General features: G+C 43.7%; 1 protein-coding gene and 1 long non-coding RNA gene across 7 annotated transcripts in view; one reads left to right on the top strand and one right to left on the bottom strand.

Annotated features, from left to right (window-relative positions):
- The window catches only part of SLC38A4 (solute carrier family 38 member 4), a 66,007-nt gene extending 52,969 nt beyond the window's left edge, over positions 1-13,038 (bottom strand). The window contains exon 1 of one of the 6 annotated variants that reach the window (XM_084876655.1): positions 12,916-13,038. The gene's annotated coding sequence lies outside the window, so the exon portion shown is untranslated. Of the gene's footprint in view, positions 1-5,077; positions 5,312-12,911 lie in introns of those variants that run through there. The other 5 variants (XM_084876652.1, XM_084876654.1, XM_084876651.1 and 2 more) reach the window with 5 other exon arrangements.
- Positions 1-15,500, top strand: part of LOC311618919 — a 422,988-nt gene that overhangs the window by 385,583 nt on the left and 21,905 nt on the right. The window lies entirely within an intron of this gene.

Genomic DNA, 15,500 nt, shown 5'->3' with positions numbered 1-15,500 from the left:
CTGTTTGGATTCTGATTCAAACAAACTAAGTGTAAAACAAAAAATAGAGATAATCAGAGATATTTGAAAACTGCCTGGAAATGTGATGATGTTAAGGAAATGTTGGTTTATTTAAGGTGTAATAATATATTAGTTATGTATTATTCAAGATTTCTTTACCTTTTTGAGATACATACCAAATCTTGTATGGATCAAATTATATGGTGACTTGGAAATAATCTAATAATGATTACAATAGGAGTAGCAGGGAAGAGAGGTGTGGGTATAGATTAAACACAACAGACAAGTATTAATAATTGTGGAAGATGGGTGAAGATGGAGTCTTATTATACTATTTTTTACTTTGGAATAGGTTAGAAATTTTTCATATTAAAAAAAAAGTTTAAGCTTCCTAATTTAGAACATATATATTCCTTAATATTTCTCCCAAAAGTTTGAAAGCAGAAGGAAGATCCTATAAATTTCTCCAGCCAACAAGAAGTTTCCATTAACAAGCACTTTGAGTGTTGTCATTATAGTTGACTTTAACAATGGTGAACCTAAGGCACTCTGAAACACCAAAAGATTACATTATGTTCAAAAAATTATGTAACAGAGAGTTTTTCTATACCCTCAGCTGGACAAGGGAGACTTTTTAAGCAGAATTTCCCTTTTCTGTGCCTGTGAAATTTATACATATCCATGTGCACATGTGCACCTCACCGAAATTTTGAAACGTTCTGAAACACTTGCCTACTTAAAACTCCAACCATCTAACAAAGAGTTATTGTTTAAGGGTGACCTTGGGAAATGGAATTAGAAGCTGCATGCCTCATCCCAAACCCAATCTGCCTGGCTATTTATTTAAAGTGTTGCCTGTTCTGTTTGTAATTGCATGCTGTGGCACAGACAATCATTTTTAGAAATGTAATTCAAAATACAAAACGGATTTGTTTAGACATCAGTGTTACCAAAAAAACTGCTAATGGTTATGCCCTAAGTTTGATTGAAGCCATGCTTCAGTGAAACATCAACCAATTTGTAGGGAAATATCAGAGAACCTAATGAGTTTGCATTTGTAGATCAAACAACCAGTGAAGTGACATTTTCGCTTTTCTAAGCCTTCAGGTTGGGCTTGTAAAATACTTGGAGGATAGAGGACTCATCATGAAGCTATTTTAATTACCCTTTGAAGCTAATATCTAGCATTTGTTCCCTTCTTTATTGAAACTCATTCATCATTTGATTACCTCTTACTAAAACAAAATCTCTGCCAAGCCACACATATTTCTGTTCTATCTAAGAAGGAAAGGATCATCCCATTTCCATCTGTTTGTGTCCAATCTCAGTGGGTGGCAACTGGAGACTCTCTTCCTGGTGGATGGGGGTAGAGGACCAGGCCCTTCTGATGACAGCAATTAGGGTTGACAGACACAGAGAAGCCTCGACAGTCACGTTTTATGGTCTGCATCCTCCCCTCAGACCACAGTGCTGTTACTCTTGTAAAGTCTGAAATCTCATTTTGTAAAGCTCTCTTTCGTAATCATCATATTCATGATAGGCCAGCACTGTGCCAAGCACTTCACACGTATCACATCAGCAATATCCTCACCTTTCCCGGGAAGTGTAATTATTATCCCGGTTTTACAAATGAGGCAACTAACACTCTAAAAGATTGAGAAACTTATGTGAAAACCAAAGCTGGTGAACGGATAGCTGAGCTAGGACTCACACCCCCATCTCTGACTGCAGAGCCCCCTCCTAATGATATTCCATGACCACTGGGGACCTTCTCTGGGCTGGACATTATTCCTACAGGAGACATGGAAGTGAACGGGGAGCTTAGCATGAGAGCGAGGGCAAACATAGCAGGTTTTATGGAGGAAGAATGGTATGACTTCAGAGAAAGGAGAGGGCCCCAGGCAGGAGAAATGGAAGCAGAAGTTTGGCCACAAAACAGCTAGAGTTGGCTTTAGCGCAAATGGCGTGTTTGTAGAGAGTCTGGCTGAGGTTGACCTTGATGGACAGGTTAATGACTTTAAACTTTATGGAATTCTGGTGTGTGTGTGTGTGTGTGTGTGTGTGTGTGTTTATATATATAGTGTAAAGCATTGTGTTTGGTTTCATTCTTCCAAGTGTGAATACAGCTATAATATTACACAGTTGTTTGAAAGTAAAGCTAGGTAGGTCTCGATTTTTGTCTACATTGACATAGTACATAAGGCATTTGTATTTCACTTTTCTTTCAGAAAAACGATTTCTTTTTGTTAAAAAGAAAAAAAGTTCAAAAGGCAAATAAATCTTCTCATTACCCCTTAAAAGAACAATGCCTGTGAGATTGGAAGCCATAGCCAATGTGTTTACATTTCCTGTCACCCTCCCACCCCCCTCCCCCCACTCTTCAACAACAACACACACACACCACCACCACCACCACCACCACCACCACCACCACCACCACCACCCCCCCCCCCCCCCCCCCGCTATTGACTATCACCATTAGTCAAATAAGTAAACAGCATAACATCAGAGAGGTCCACAAAATTCAGGGGACCTTTTGTTCAGTCTGAGCATCTGCCCCGCCACAGGCTGTGGATCTTACAGCCCACACCCAGGGGAGAGAACCCAGAAGAACAGCCTGCAAAGTGACATGAGGTGTCTAATGTTTACACAAAAATAAATAAATCGCACAGGCAACACATTTGATTTTATTCCATTTCAAAATATTCAGAGAAGCAAGTTTGCCTATAAAAGGAGTTGTAAGTTATTTTAGCTATGCCTGTTCTTCGAATGTTTAGACTTCGGACCAGCTTCCCCTACCTACCCTCCGTCCTTGAGAGGGTCTGGGACAAGCGCTATTTTTCGGAAAACAGAAATCACTGAAATGAAGACCTAGGGCAGTGCCTTCGGTTAGACTTGGGTCTAGTAAGGGCTCCAGACTGATAGCTTATATGATTTCATGAATCGACAGTATATCTCTGAAAGCCCAAAATGTGAAATTCTAAAAACTCAAAGGGGTGTTTGCACTTGCTGACAGCAGTGGGAATCTTATCCTCTCCTCTGCTTGGGGGGCATGGGGCGGGGGAGAGCTCTCCAATGGGTGCTGGCTAAAGGGAGGGCTTGCACCTAACAGTCCCAGGTGCTATTCAGAAATGATGCCCTTCCCTGAGCTAGTTACAGCCACCAGTGTCCAGAGTCCCCGTGCCTGTGAGAACTCAGGTGAAGAATGACATTCTCATTTGAAAATCCGACTGAAGCCACCTCTGGGAGTGGCTTCTCCCACCGGCAAGTGGGTTGAGAGGACAGACAAGGAGAGCACTGACCATCTCTAGGCTCTTGACAGTTGCCCTGGGACTGAAGATGCTGTTTGACTCTCTAAGACCTGTGTCAAACTGGACAGCCACCTGCTGTCATTTCCAGCCATGCCTGTTCCTGGCTGATCATCTGTGTGACTGAACATAGACTGGCAGGGAATTTCCTATAACAGAGGCGATGTTCTTATTAATATTTAAGAAATATAAGTCTTAACTAAAGGTAAGATCACAGACTAGATTGTCATATGGGTGTGGAAATTTTTAAAGGTGCCAGGTTCTATACCATATTGTCTGAACACATACGCATCTCTGTCCTATTCTGTTTCTTCTCTCCAATCCTCCACTGGCCTCTGTGTTAAATGGAGATGTAGTTTATACGTCTTTTTTCCCTAGCACATACTAATTGTCATTTTGAAGAGGAAAAATTTATTCAAACTTTGTCCCCACACTTTTTACATCACCATAAGTCAGGGGTTCTCAACTTTTTTTTAATGCTACGACCCTTTAATACATTTCATGTTGCGGTGATCCCCAACCATAAAATTATTTTCGTTGCTACTTCATAACTGTAATTTTGCTACTGTTATGAATCGTAATGTAAATATCTGTGTTTTCCGATGGTCTTAGGCGACCCTGCTAGCGATTCTCAACTTGTGGGTCACGACTATAGAGCCTAAGACCATCGGAAAACACATTACATTATGATTCATAAAGGGTCGCAGCATTAGAAATGTTGAGAACCACTGCCATAAATGATGTAAGTATATCAATTCAGAGAAAAAAAAAAATACCATTGAATATAGTCAAGCAACTGAAATACTCCTTGGCAATAAAAAGGACACAACTATTCCTACAACCTGAATGTATAATATCTCAAAAGCATTATGTTTAATGGAGGGGGTGTCACAGAAAGGTTACATGCAGTACACCATTTATGTAACATTCTATTCATAAATAAATAAGCAAACAAACAAATAAATAGATGGAAAACATCTGTTTGCCAAGGACAGAGAGGAGGTGGTTTTGACAAAAGGAGTAGCACAAGGGGGATCTTTGTGGTGGTAGCAGTTCTGTATCTTGGTTGCGGTGGTGGTTACACTGTATGTGATAACATGACAGACATATTGTGCCAACGTCAATCTCCTGGTGTTACGGTAAGAAAATTATGTCTGAGGAATGATTAGAAGAAACGGAGCAAAAGGCATTTAGAGCTTCTCTGAGTTACCTTTGCAGCTTCCTGTGAATCTACAATTACTTCAAACTATTGTAGAAAGGTTAAGTGCCTATGCCAGCCAACTGTGTGGACTGCTGAGCAGCAGGTGTGACTACAGCACAGCAACGCCTGCCAAACAAGTGTCAGGTACATGTTCAAATGCGCTGTTACCAAAGAATCGCTTCAAAGACAGAAAGGAATAAAACAGCGCTGAAATGTGCTCTCAGGACTATCACCCCTGTTACGTAGGGCTCTGAACCAGTGGTTGCTTTTCAGGCATTCCCAAAGCCAGGCTTGACACATGAGCCCTGTTAGATCACGTTAGCACCCAAGGTCAGTGTGGCCATAGAGTTTACAGAACGTTCGCGTCCATACCCCACATTCCTGCTATGTGGAAACATGCCAGAGAAGATCAGAGCCTGTGTGACCACGCCGAAACACTGCTTAAAACAGAAAGGGTTCCTACAGTCTCCTTCATGAGCCTCCCCCTTCCCTCCTTTTCAGGTCTTTGCTCCTCCTTTCAAGCTCATCGCATTCTCTCTCTAGCGAAGGCAAGCAAAAGCAGACAAACCTGTGAGCAGTGCTGTGTCCCCAAGGTGCTGGCCTCCCGTGGTCCTCCCTGTGCGCCAGGACGCAGCTCATGCTCAGGCACCCGTGCACGGTGCACGCCCGGGGGGTGGCCCACAGGACACACGCGTCAGCCCGAGCCAGACACCAGCCACCACCACCCGGGATGCTGCTGGGCGGGAGTGCCAGCCCTGCAAACAGAACAGCAGCCCGCCAGCTGTCAGCCAAAGCGGCCTCCTGCTCGGTTTTACATTTTTTTCTTTTTCTCTTTAACATTTTTATAGTACCACGAGTGTACCCAGTGTTATAAAATTATGCCAAAACAAAGAGCAAAGTCCTTGTCCTGAGAAGTATGTGATGTAAAAGGTGCCAATGACGCAAGGCGCAATGACAGGACAAACACAGGGTGTTAAGTGTGAAAGGCAGGAGAGAATCAATAAGACTTTACATGGACCCAAAAAAATGGAAAAGCCAAGTCAGAACCCAGACTCCTCATAGCAGACGATAGAAGTAAATATTTGCAACCAAAGCAATAGCAAAAGTAACATTTCTGAGTGTTTATTATGTATCACGTAGAATCATCGAATCAATTCTGCAAGGTAGGTACGATTAGGATACCTAATTAGAAAAGCAGGGTTTTAAAAACCTGTTGAACAGACACTTCTCATGCTTCCAAAGTGCCAACTGTCAACCTTTACACATATTAACTCTTTTAATCCTCAAAAAACCCTTATGAAATAGGAACTATTCCCCTCACTTTACAGATGCACGGAATGAAGCAGCCAGGTTCAGTGACTCGCCTAAGGTCACTCAGAGAGAATGTGGAGGAGCCAGAACGTGATCCCAGGAAGCCCAGTGACAGAGCCCAGATCTGAATCCAGGAAGCCCCGCTCCAGAATGACACCGGGATTCAGCGCCACACGCCCTGACACCCAAGACTGCACACATCATCTTGGGCACAGTGAATCCTGAGCAAATAGTTTAATTTGAAAATATTTGTATTGACAATCAACAATGCACAAATGCACTCTTCAGAGGCCTTAAGCACTGCAATGAGGAAGTGTCTCGTTGAAGAAAGAAAGAAAAAAAGAAACAGGTTTTCTTTCCTCCCTTCATCCTACAAACATGCACGAGTGTCTGTTTATTCCAGGCACAATATGAGGCACCAGGGTGACAGCAGTGACCAAAAGAGACAAAAACAAGAGAAAACAGGAAACTGGAGATGATGTTCATTTTAGTGATGGACACACATTAGGTTTATCAGGAGCAATAGGGGCAAGTAGCCAACAGGAAATAAGTGGCCATTTCAATCTCATTATATAGGAAATGACACTATTGTGGACCGGACGGTTCTACATATGTGTTATGCAGCCCTATTTTCATTTCCTCTCTTCTGTTTCCTTCGTTTTAGTTACGACCGTTAGAGGAAAACACATTATCAAAAAACAGTTAGCATGGACATACGTGAACATCTCAAATAATGCTGCGGGTGGCAGAAGTAATACAAATAGCAGATATCTCATATTGAGTGCTTACTGTGCATTAGACATTAGCCTAAGCATTTTACACGTGCTAAATCATTTCACCCTCATACCAATCTCACGAGGTAGATGTTATTATGATCTTGATTTTATAGATGAAGAGATTGAAGCTCAGAAAGATTAAGAAACTTGGCTTGAAGGCAAGGATATAATGATAAAGACTGGAGGATTTAATCTATTAACTAAATTAGGCTTGGGGTTATTTAAAGGTTTCATTTACCCTTTGAATTCCCTTCCCAATAACAATGTAACTAACAGCATTTTACAAGGCATGCAGCCCTTTGAGCCTGGAATGAAAAATTGATATAAAAGATTCCTAAAGAAAAAGCGGCATTGGGTATTAAGTTTTCAAAGTCTGTTATCAAAAGCCGGAATTCTAACTGGCATAAACATCTATCCTTACTGTTATTCCATACCCCATCTCACTTTATTTTTAAAACACTTTTACTTCCTGGCTCCTGTGTAACACACTGAAATAAAAAAGAAAGCTATCAAAAAACAAAATAAGGAAAGAAATCCTTTCCCCTCCCTCCAGTTGCCCCCCAAGGAAAAGCACAGAAGAGCATTTGCTGGAAGTCTCTTTTCAGAATTGCGTGGATTGTGTCTACGCTAAAATAGAATATCCCCTGGAGACACAGAAAAAAATAATTTGGTTTTTCCACATAGAAGACAGCAGAGTCTAGTCTGTCCACTTGAGTATGGGTTTTAAAACACTATCTAGGAGTCTAAATAACTGTAGGTCTCTATTCTAGGGCCACAATAAAGTGATAAAATCATAAAATGCATCGCCAATTCCTGTATAGCAGGCACTCAGATAACGTCCTATTGTCCAACGTCATTTTGGAGGAACTTGGCTCTTGTGTAGATCAGTTAGCCAGCACCAAGACTGGTCCTGTAATATGCCTTTTCGTTTCAAGTTGCAGAGCCTATGGGCCACGTTAAGTGAGGACGTACTATGTTCAGTCTTCTTGTTCCCTAGAGCACAGCTCACTTGAGATGGTCAGGGGAGGGGCAGAGCAATGGGACACTCACAGGGAGAATGTGCAAAAGACCTCCCAGCCCGCATGCCCCTCCCACCCCCCCCCCCCCCCCTTCACTTTGAGAACTGAACTCCTCTATTTCCACCGTGGCTCCCATTTCTTATTTCCTCTGTTCAGACTGATCTCTTTGTTGAAATCCTTCCCCGCTTCCTTTGTCCAACTAACTTTTATTTCTGCTTCAAAACCTAGCCCAGGCATCGCCTAGTCTTGGCGTGTTCTCAGATCCCTTGGCGTGTACTCTGCTCAGCGGCAGAGTATTCAAATCTGATTTCCCCTGGCCCTTCACATGCTGTTAGTACAACTGGTTATTCTTTCCCTCACAGAACTGAGTCACTTACTTACCAAACATTTCTTGAGCATTTAGTATTTGCCCAGGACTGTGGTAGGTGTCAGGGAGACAGGGATTAAAAAACAAAAACTTCCTAATACCATTTCTGGAAGATAATGATACTCAATGGCTGTCTGTGGAGTGAGTGAATAGGATTAGGTCATTACAGAAGTAAGGAAGGAAGACCAGAGGAAGGTTAGCAGTCACAGGGAAGTGATTCGGTTTTTCCATTCTCCCATCTCTCACATCATGCTCTGCTGTGCAACACCGTTCTAAGCCTCTTCTTTCCTTGTTCTCCTAGTCTCTCCTACCGCTGTCTTTATTGGAAGCAAACTTTAACACAGGAGGGACATATCTGATGCCAGCACTGTCGCTTCCTAGCTGTGTTATCCTTGACTCTTTCCTCAGTTTTTCTGAGCTTCGATTTCCTTCTCTGTTAAATGGAGATAACCAACACCTATAGCCTTGGGTACGGTGTGAAGATTAAGTGCGATTCGCATATGTAAAGGGCTTAGTGCACGGTCTGACTTAGGGCATCCTCCTTAGCTTTTTTGAGTCTCTTCCTGTTGCCCACCCCTTTCCCTTCCTACGGGGTGTCATCATGGCAGGATGGCATGTGAAATGAGTTCAGGTGATACATGGAAGCAATTTAAAAAAAAAAGTATGATTGTTTTGATATCTATTAAAATATGTAAATAGTCCTTAAAGCCCATAAAACTTTTGATTTTTATAGAAATAATGGTGTTGGATATGTAAAAACTAAAAGAAGAAGAAGAAGAGTTTAGGTTTTTTGTGTGTTTTTTAAATATGTTTTATTGATTTTTTTACAAAGAGGAAGAGAGAGGAATAGAGAGTTAGAAACATCGATGAGAGAGAATCATCGATCAGCTGCCTCTTGCATACACCTACTGGGATGTGCCTGCAATCAAGGTATGTGCCCTTGACCGGAATTGAACCTGGGACCCTTCAGTCCGCAGGCCGACGCTCTATCCACTGAGCCAAACCGGTTTCAGTGAGTTTAGGTTTTAAAAGTAGAAAATATCAGTAAGTCAGTATAAAGAACAAAGGGGAAAGAATAGGTGCTTGAAAAACACTGATGAAAATGAACAAAGGCAATGGCATAAGAAAAGAAAAATATTTAACACAGAGTCCACAAGCTGCTATGTTTACTAAGCCTGCTTTCAGCATTTGACAAACTGACAGGTAACCATCGTTATACTATGCATTTCTCAAAAACCACTTGTTTAAGCAATTCAGTCTTGGGGCTGCAAAGAGTTAGTCTGTAGCTGCATGATTACGTTATTGTCTTTCTCCGGCTAGGATTAGTCTGTCATAGACCAAGAAGTCAGCTTTGGGTCCCTAAGAAGTCACCTGTCCAGGTCTGCCATGGAAAAGTACAGAGTGAAAGAGAATTCCTCATTTACGTTTAAGAATAATTAATGTCCAAATAGAACTTCCAACGGTGTTCTCTGTTCCCCACGCTGTGTCCCCATTTCCTGGTCTTTAAAATAGGTGTAATAATGGAATCTATTCCATAATGTTGGTGTTATGAGAGTAAGGGATAACATAAAAGAAGCACCTGGTAACAGATGAGGAGTACGGTGTGTCTGTGAGCCTCTGATTGGAGGCCTGGTGGAGACTGGCTCCTAGTGCCCGGGCCTGGCACTCTGTAGCACTGAGCTCCCTTCCCCCGGATGCCAGTCTTCCTGCTGGCAGATGTTTGGGATAAAATCAGCTTAAAAGCTTCCTGTCTCTGAACTCAGAGGGCATTCGGTAATTTGGAAAGAGCAGGTGTTTTCTTCAGTGTCTCTATCCTTATAGACTTCCACCAGGAACACGGATTATTTTTTCTTCTTCTGTAGCTTCATTTGTTAGAATGTTAGAGGCTCTACTGCACACACGTTCCATCTAAGACAGTCGACCAACCTCACTGACTTCAGAGACTTGTTTTCAGCGAAGGGGGGAAACACCCCATGGGCTAATTTTCCCACTCCAACCCTCACCCCAACTCCCAAAAGGTAAGGTCCACAAAAGGCTAGAACCAAAGCTGAAACAAGCCCATGCTATCGCCCTGGCTACCAGGCCCTGGGACGTGTGATCTAGGTGCCCGATGCTCTCCTTACAAGTAAGACATTGTAGTCATCATGATTGATTGCGCTGCGCAGAAGCCAAGGCAGGTGAGGACTGGGAAACAGGCCATCCAAGGGCCACGGCTGGCGGCTCTCTCCTCCCCGTATTTCAGGGTGAGAAGCTGCACCTCTCCAAGGGAATAACAAGGAAGGCAGGTCCAGGGCCCTGGGGAAGGGGCAGCCTGGAGGAGTGCCTGGCCAGGGTTGCCCACAGCTCTGGGGCTGAAGCCACCGGCCTCGGTTCTGGGATGTAAGATCCCCGAAGCAGATAGAGGTGCACCTTTTGCACTGAGGGTCAGGCCGCTAGACTCAACCTTCCTCCTGGGGAATCAGTGACCTCAAGGGTCTACAGTAAGGTGACCAGACACCCGCTTTTGGTGGGACAGTCCCGGTTTTTAACAATTTGTCCCGCGTCCCCAGGTGTTTTAAAAAAGTCCCGATTTTTGGAAAGAAAGCAGGACAAGCTAGGGAACGGCGGGAGAATGGGAAGGGAATATATGGTTTTTGGCGGCCATGTGGCTATTTAGCCAGGATATGAGTGTTATATTATTTTTGTTAATTTTATAATGTTAAACTTTAATAATAACAAATAATTGTTGAGAACTGATTATCGAGAACTGCTTATCAAAGTTTGCATTGTTGATCAGTTGTTAGAATTTGACCACCGTTGTTTGGACTTAATGAACAATGGCATTTTTTGGGATTGGCAACGACGAAAACATTTTGTAACTGTCTCTCAGATGATACACATCCCACTGCCTGCTAGTAAGCTATTTAAACAAGTGAGGTCATTACAAATCAGCTATTCAGATAATTTAGGTAAGTAATTTATTTATTTATTTCATATATTGATAAGGATAAAGGTTAAACCTTGGGCATCAGCAAAAATCACAATAGAGAACAAATGGTTAGAAAATATTTCATTATTTTGAAACAAACCATGTTCCAAACAATAATGCACTAAAAATTGTGGAATACCCGCTGTCTTTACCAGGAACTAATGCTGCGACTGAACACGTTTTTTCTATGGTAAATAAAGTGTGGACATCAGAAAAATCACAATTCAGTGTTGAGACTTTGAAAGCCATTTTATGTGTGAAATATAATTTAACAAATTCTTGTGAAAAATTTTATGACCTTTTAAACAATGACAGCAATCTACTAAAAAAATTCACTCAAATGAGAAATATGCCAAAGAATAAAATAATACTATAGATAATTTTTTAATTTATTATATTTGTAAATTGTACTTACGTTGAAATTTTAAAAAATATATTACAATACTATTTTTGCATTCTATGAAAATTTTTGTTGCTCCATATAGACCAAATTTTTAATCAAGAACACCCCCCTCCCCCCCACCCTACCCCCATCCCCTGTCAATGGTGTCCCGCTTTACCAATGTTAAAATCTGGTCACCTTAGTCTAAAGGCTTTGCGAGGGGCTGCACCTGGGGCCTCTCGCAACAACCTCAAGGCTCCTAACTGCTTGCCCCTCACTTCCCCGCACAGCCCTGGCACCCCGGCGCCTAAGCCTCTCCAGCCTGGGGTCCCCAGGTTAGCAGTTCAGCCCCTTTCCTCTAACCCAGAGGGCAGCTCGAGCACATTAGGACACGCCCTGCTGAATCTCTAAGAGGAACAGGGGGACTCGCAGGTCCCCCCACCCACCCACCCACACACCCCCCTCCGCACATCCATCCCCGCGGGGCCCACCTGTACCCCCAACAGGCCAGGAGCCCCTCCCCGCACGCCGGCCCCCGCCCGCACCCCCAGATTCCTGGGCTCCGAGGAGCTCCCGAAGCACTCTCCCAGAGGCTCCCCAAGTCCATGCCGCCTCCTCTTCGCCCCATTCATCCTCTTTTCTCCATGCTCCTCCCGCTCCCACCCTTCTCGGGGTTTGGACTCTCATCGCTCTTGCTTTCCCCCTCTTCCCCGACCTCCTCTCTGGGCTCCACAGACTGCATCCCTTTCCCGCTCCTCGGCGTTTCTGCCCCGGCCCTGCCTCCTCTCCATCGAGACCCTGACCCCACCGCCAGGGGCGCCTCCCCGGGATGGGGGCCAAGGACCCCCACCCAGCACGGCTCCGGCTCTCATCCTCCCTAGGAGAGTCCCCAGGCCTCCTGGTGCCAGATCCCCCTCCTACCCCCCCACCCCCCAACCCCGCCGGCCTGGGGTGGCCCAGCTGTCTGGGACGCCAGGTCTATTTTAAGCCCCGCACCCAGTGCTCCCGCCCTGAGGACGCGGGCGCTGGTCCTGCCACTCGGGGGACACCTTGCCAGCTCCATCCTGAGCGGAGGCAGAGCCAGCTGCCCCCGTGGGTCGGACTCCTCCGATGGCCAGTGAGCTCGGCCACCGGCCATGGAACTCAAAACCCCAGCGCGGAGGAGGGAATCCCAGGGTGCGAGCGCCCCCCGCCCCCCTATACCTTCCCCCTCCCTCTCCGCCCCCCGGAACCGCCCGCTTGGGCGCAGCCGGCTCTCCATGGCACAGGGAGCCACGCGAGCCCGCCCAGCCAGACTCCTTCACCTCCGAGCGTCCAGGGTACTTAATTTCTATCCAGTCCGGCCACTAGCCTGCAACGACCCACCCAGAGTGTGGCCCTTTGGGAAATAATAATAATAATAATAATTAATAATAAGTTAGGAAAAGCCACAGCGCCTAACCTAAGCCCCAGACGAGATGCACACGTGTGCGGGTTTCCACGCGCGCTCACACACACACATCCCTGCGGGGATCCAGCCACAAGTGTGCACACTGAGAAGGCTCTAAGGTTAACAGAAAATAGAAAAACGTCCACTCACCCACCTCTCTTTCCGCCCTCTAGGGACTGGGGTCCAGGGGGAGGATCAGAAAAGGGCGGATGGAGAGACCCTATTCCTTTTCTTTTCGCCCAAGAGTGGAAATTTCCGTCATGTGATAGGGGGCAGCATCCCCAGTGTCGCGTTTCCCGAGGACCTTCCCTTCCAGCCCGGCCGCCAATCGCCGGGCGGCAACCTGATATGTAAACAGAAGCATTCCTCCCAGGTGGGCTGAGCCGCCCTTTGTCCCCCAAGAGCAGAGCCGGGCAGCTAGGAGCCCCGGCTCCCTCTCTCCTGGGTCCCCCCAAACACAGAGAGAAGCTCTTTGTGTGGCCGGGATTTTTTGTTTGTGTTTGGGCGATTAGGTTTCATTAGTCAAGGTTGCAATTATTGGATCTGTTCAGGGGGATACCAGTTGATCTTCACTCTGCAGTCTATTAAAGTCTTTCTGGTAGGTGACCAAACTTCCTCTGGGTTTGGGGGTGTCACTCCTGAACTTAACATCAGGGGGGAAAATAAATAAACAAATGGGGAAGGGGCACAAATTAAAAAACCTGTCATTCACAGCTAAAGCCACCTTAGGCAAGAGGAAAGTGGGAGATAAGTTGCTAACACTTAACGGTGGGAAGGGAGCTTTTGTAAGGGTAATTTTTTTTTTTTTCTGGGAGTTCAGTATCAGCATAATCCTCAATGTGAAAAAAGAAATTAGGATAGAATAAATGTCATTTCCATTTCAATTCTATTTGTTGAAGGCACTAACTACTATTTTAAGAAAAAGAACGTTTATATTTAAAACAATTTTTTCTGATGTTAACGGCAACTCTTGTTTCAAAAAAGCCCATGTAACAAATATGTTCAGAATCCCCTGTTTATTTAGCACTCATGTCTCATTTTTTAGGGGGGAAATATTCTCCTATGGAGACCCGATCCCACACTTTAGCAAACTCATCGGGCAACAAAAATTACTTTCTGAATTCTCAAATGTTCAATTTAAGTTTATTCAGAAGGGTCTTACTGCTTGTTCATAAAATAAATACCTAGGACTCTTTCATTTCACAGGTCCCATAACGAAAATTCCAGCAGCACCTAAGCATTTTAAGAAGCAGGGTATTAACAACAAAAAGCCATTCGGATAATTCACAATAGTAAGGAATATTAAAAACATGACTAACACACACACATATCAAGTTGTACTACAGCCATTCGACAATGCAAATTCAGTAGAGGGTGATGTAATAAATATTTTCACTGAAGTTATTATTTGTAACTTTAAAAATTAATTATTAAATGGAGTATATGGGAAATATCTGTTTTATGAAAGCTGATCATTCCCCATCTGACCAAACACAATATACCTCTTCAGTTTGTCATAACATTTCCATTTTGTAAAATTAGAATACATCAGAATAATTTTGAAAGTCCTTTAAACCTGTTAAAACTATATTACCTTTATACTAGCACACTTCTCCATTTGATTCTTAATAAAATATAAGCATCTTTTATAAAACTACTAAAATGTCAAAAACAGTACCTTTGGGAGAAAATTCGTGAGAGGTCAAGACAGATATGTATTTCTCTCTGTCTAACCTGAAATTTAGTCAAAGTAAAACCACAATTTCTAAAACCTCTTCCAGAAAAAAAGCACAAATGGAGATGGATCAATGCAATTCTAAGAGAGATACTAACTTACTATGCTCAACTTTGTAAAGCACTGCTTATTTAATCAGCTCTTGGCATCTCTATCTGAGCTAGTACAGAAAAGATAAAAAACAAGGGTTCCTTTCCCAGAGAACTATGGGTTACTCACCCATATATGCTGTTAATATTAATTATTAACAGGTTGTGGGGTGAGGTGACATGAGTTTCATTCATCCATAAAGCTATGGAGTGCTGAGTAAAGTTCAAATTCATCATCTTTTGTAGCTACATCATTAGAGTTTTAGAACAGCTCAAAGCAATGTCTGGGTGGTGTGAGACAACTGATAATCCATTATCTTCTGTGCTACAATAGGAAACTTGAGCCATTGTCTGGCCAATGAGGTCATGGTTCGATTCTGATCAGGGCACATGCCCGGGTTCTGGGCTTAATCCCCAATGTGGGGTGAGCGGGAGGCAGCCCATCAATGATTCTCTCTCCTTGTTGATGTTTCTATCCCTCTCTCCCTCTCTCTCAATAAAATCATATTTTAAAATTAATTTAAAAATCTTGAATCTACCCAACAATACTTAAGGGTTTATTTTAAACTGGCATTTGAAAGAATGTGAAGCAGCTCTAACCAGCAACAATGATTATCCAGGCAGGACCACAGTGTGAAACATTTTGATTTATCATCAGATCATTCTCTAGCTTTCGAGCAAAATAGCTTGAGTTCGAATCTCACAGCCTCCACCTTGGCAAAGGCGCTTAAATTCTAAGTGACTCAGCAGAAACCGGTTTGGCTCAAGTGGATAGAGCCTTGGTCTGGGGACTGGAAGGTCCCAGGTTCCATTCTGATCAAGGGCATTACATAGGTTGAGGGCACATCCCCGGTAGTGGGCGTGCAGGAGGCAGCTGGTTGATGTTTCTAGCTCTCTATCCCTCTCCCTTCCTCT

The sequence above is a fragment of the Pipistrellus hanaki genome (genome assembly GCF_964339955.1).
Source record: "Pipistrellus hanaki genome assembly, chromosome: 3".
In the NCBI taxonomy this organism is placed as follows: domain Eukaryota; kingdom Metazoa; phylum Chordata; class Mammalia; order Chiroptera; family Vespertilionidae; genus Pipistrellus; species Pipistrellus hanaki.
This window is presented reverse-complemented; position numbering and strand designations above follow the sequence as displayed.